The sequence below is a fragment of the Rattus norvegicus genome, chromosome 14 (genome assembly GCF_036323735.1).
Source record: "Rattus norvegicus strain BN/NHsdMcwi chromosome 14, GRCr8, whole genome shotgun sequence".
Classification (NCBI taxonomy): domain Eukaryota; kingdom Metazoa; phylum Chordata; class Mammalia; order Rodentia; family Muridae; genus Rattus; species Rattus norvegicus.
This window is the reverse complement of record NC_086032.1, coordinates 9,728,208-9,732,001: the sequence shown is the minus strand read 5'-3', so window position 1 is coordinate 9,732,001 and position 3,794 is coordinate 9,728,208. Positions and strand designations below refer to the sequence as shown.

General features: G+C 45.1%; 1 long non-coding RNA gene across 1 annotated transcript; it reads right to left on the bottom strand.

Moving 5' to 3' along the window:
- Window positions 1-331: 331 nt before the first annotated feature.
- LOC134481704 (uncharacterized) lies at window positions 332-1,608 on the bottom strand. Its single transcript, XR_010057447.1, has 2 exons — window positions 1,425-1,608; window positions 332-761 (listed from the first exon to the last, which is right to left on the bottom strand). It is a non-coding gene; the product is annotated as an uncharacterized LOC134481704 (long non-coding RNA).
- Window positions 1,609-3,794: the final 2,186 nt, after the last annotated feature.

Genomic DNA, 3,794 nt, shown 5'->3' with positions numbered 1-3,794 from the left:
GTCACTGTTGCCAGACAATTCTAAGAGCCTTTAACTTTTCCCTCCAACAGAGGAATTTTTCTAACATCTACAGATCTAAAGAGTGAACGAGGGAAGCCTTGATGTTCCCCTCATATTTAGGAGTCAGCATCATAGCTTTCTGGGGGACAATGACCAGTCCTCTAAGACTTCTTTATTATCATGCCAAAAATGTACCAGATCTCTGATCTTGGCCTCCCCTCATAGATGGGACAGCCATACCTTGGGTACTTACACGCACCTTAATGAGCCCAACCAAGCTTTGTAACCTTCATCGCCACATGGCAAGGCAGTTGACCGTCTTTCCCTTGGTTGTTGCCTTGTAAACCCCCTCCCTTCCTGTGTTTGGTACTCTTCTGAGTCGAGCCTCATTGCAGCACCTTGGGCCAAGAGTTTCCATCTCAAGCACAATATACTTTTTTCTCCTAGTCCTGAGGACAGCAGAGGATGCGTTGCCAGGGAACCCTGGGGTTGCAAAGAGCATCGGGGAATCTAGAATATTCCTTTACCTTTAGGTGGGACTAACACACACACACACACACACACACACACACACACACACACACACACACACACACACACACACACCAGGGCAGTAAGCAGTCAGGAAACCCAGTAATTAACTTCTTGTGAGACAGCTGAGATTGTCCCAAAGCAACAAACTTTCCTAAAATCAAAAGTCTCCATGGCATGTGCAACCCTGAGGCTCGGGAGTGGTGGCGTTGAGAATCTTGATTAGTACCCTAGGAGTAGATGGTTCAAATATAAAAAAGTTAATCATAAACTATTCAGTAAAGAGGAACCTAAAAAATACAAATATATGTGGTATCTTAGACAGGATTCTGGGATATAACAAAGATACGACATTCTAAAGAGATCCAAGCAAGCTACGGAACTCATTTAAAATGACTGAGTCCATTTTTTTGTGACTATGTCTGCCGTATTGACGTCATATGTGAGAAATGGGGAAATGGTAAAGGACGTGAAGCCTCTGTCCTGTTTTAGTGGCTTTTCTATAGATGTAAAATGATCCTGAAATATAAGATTTGTTAACAAGCCACGTGTGATGGGTCTACTGCAATCTCAGCATTCAGGAGGCTTGGGCAGAAGACTGAGTTTAAGGCCAGGCTAGGCCACATGGCAAGGCCTCGCTTCAAAATAAGATGCTACAAAGTCATGAACAAATGAAGGAGAATCTCAGCCCTGTGTTGTGGAAAGGCTACTTATTAGCACAGGAACGAGGAGGTCCATGTCCCATACTTGCTAAGACTGTGAGTTCAAGAAATACGTCACTCAAGGGGAAAAGTGAATTCTTCTGAATTCTAGAAGAATCTGCTCAAACATGGATGGCAGGGGAGACTACCAGGACATACAGAGGGCGGGGGCATCACCTGAGGAAGACTTACCCAGCAGTCAGGTATCTTTGCAAAGGAAGGAATGGAGACCTGAGACGTCCATACAGTTTTATGTTGAGTTTTGGCAACGGTTCCCTTAGCTCTCTGAAAGTGTGCCCATTGCTCCTGTTCCTGCCTGTCACCCCTCCTTCAAACCCTTAGCTCCAAGAGAAGCTGTTTCTCTGTGTTCTCGCTGTGGGCGTAATGACATGTTTGAGAATTTTGAAAACTCAACCGTGAAACAAAACGTTCTGTGTTAAGTCACAGTGCCAGCTAGAATGCTAGCCAGCTACCTACACGCGCCAGCTTCCTGGCTGGACCTTGTTCCCTGTCTAGATTCCGATCAACGGCTAGGATAGTAAAACTGGAACACAGTAGCGTGATTCACAGTCACGCAACTGATGCAGCTCAGTTCCGTAGTAGAGATCTAAAGAGACAGAGCTGCTCTTGGATGGAATTAGAAGGAAGACAATGTTCCTGTGGGTGCCCACCCACCTCCCTTCCACACGTCTCTGATCTCTAATTCTTTCCTTTCTATTAATGAGAGAATTAGCGTTCTCAGCCTTCAGCCTCCCAGAGTTCTCTCTGACACCGTTACCTTCCTACCCACCTCTCCCCTAGCTCCCTCATGATCACACTTCCCACGCTCAGCACACCAGAGAGGCGTCAGCTGGTCTACATTAGAGGCTGACAAACACTCATTGAGAAGCTAAGTATGCTAGCTCATGCCTGTAATCCGAGCACTTGGTGAGCTGACACAGGGGGACAGTCACAAGTTTGGGGCTAGCCTGGGCTACATAGCGAGTTTAGGAATGCCTTTGCTACAGTTAGAATATAGGAAAGCGTTATCTTTTGTGTAAGAATGGGAGAAGTAGAAAAAAAATATGCATGTCCATGGGTATGGATGTATTCATATTTTGATTTAATAAATTACACAGTCGTAAAGCATTGCCAGTTCAGAGGAAGTGAGTAGGGAAGTGCAATATACAGAAGAGGGTCAGGGGGCTGAAGGTGAAGACATGACCATGGAGGACAATGAAGGGGTCATATAATCCCCATATATGATAGACATGGATAAAATTGTCTAACAGTTAATTAGACAGAAAATGTACTAACTACTCGGAGCTTTTTGTGATTTAGGACAGTAAAGTATTTTCAAAGGTTCTTGTTAATCATTTACCGAATTACTCTCAGTGAAACGCCCCTGGACCAAGGCAGGACCAGCCAAAGCGTGAGTCAAGGAAAACTCAACTTCCTTTGAGCCTAAGGAAGTTGTTTAGTGTCTCTAACCAAATCTGTAAAGTGGACCAACAGTGAGTTTCAGTGATGAACAGGATGTGCCCAGCAAGGTGGAAAAGCTAGTCATTGCCAATGTCACTCCATCAAAGCCAGTAGGTGCTGACACCAGACCCAAGTCTCCCAGGTCTCCAGTCCAATGAGTGTCACCAGAGCCCAAGCAGAAAAGCTCCTCTGGGAGGTGAGGGTGATTTGTTAAAAATGAAAGAAAGCTTTTGATTGGAACAATGAGTAGACAGTTCCTCTGGCCGCTGCCCTTACTGCTTTCCAGTACCTGGAGGCTCTCCTGCTGTGGGTGAATGATAGCCCATGTGGTGTCTGGGATTTGATTTAAAATCATATGGGAACAGAGAGAACAGAAGGATGGGAATGAGAGAACCCACCAAGAGTCAACAGTTGTCGAAATGGAAGATATGTATCTGGAGATCTGGATACTATTTTGTCTTCTTTGATACATATTCAATACATCGTTTCCCAATAAAAAACAAAGTATACACTATAGAAACTTAAAGAGATACAGACACCGTTCTCTTTGTCTTCTTTCCATTGCTAGGAAGTTGAATCCAGGACCTCCCCACCACCGAGCTATGCTTCCAGGCCTACAAATCACCTTTTTATTTGAGGTGGAGAAATCGATATCACCTCCACTTACCTAACAGGCTCTTGAACTTTGTCATGTTGTGGTTGTTGTTGTTGTTAACAGGCTTTCTCTGTGTGGCTTTGGCTGTCCTAAAACTTGCTCTACCACCATCGCCAGAGGAAGTAACTCTGTACTGGGGCCTGAGTTCAGCTTTAAAGCAGCTTCTAGCTGTCCCCTCCTGCTTATTGGAACGCTGGCCTGGAGCCCTGAATCTTGACAGCCTACCCAGTTAGACCTTCACAGAGAGAAAGCAGACAGCTCTTTAGCCATTAAGGAGCTATAGGTGACCGGAGCTCTCTGCTTCAACCCATCAGCCACCAGTGAATTCTGTTGAGTGGCCTAACTGTTGTGACAAAGACCACAGGAAATTTCCAGTGAAACCTGAAATCCTGGTAGGTGGACAGTAAGAATGGTCAAACATGCCTTAAGTCTTAGGCCACCAGGTT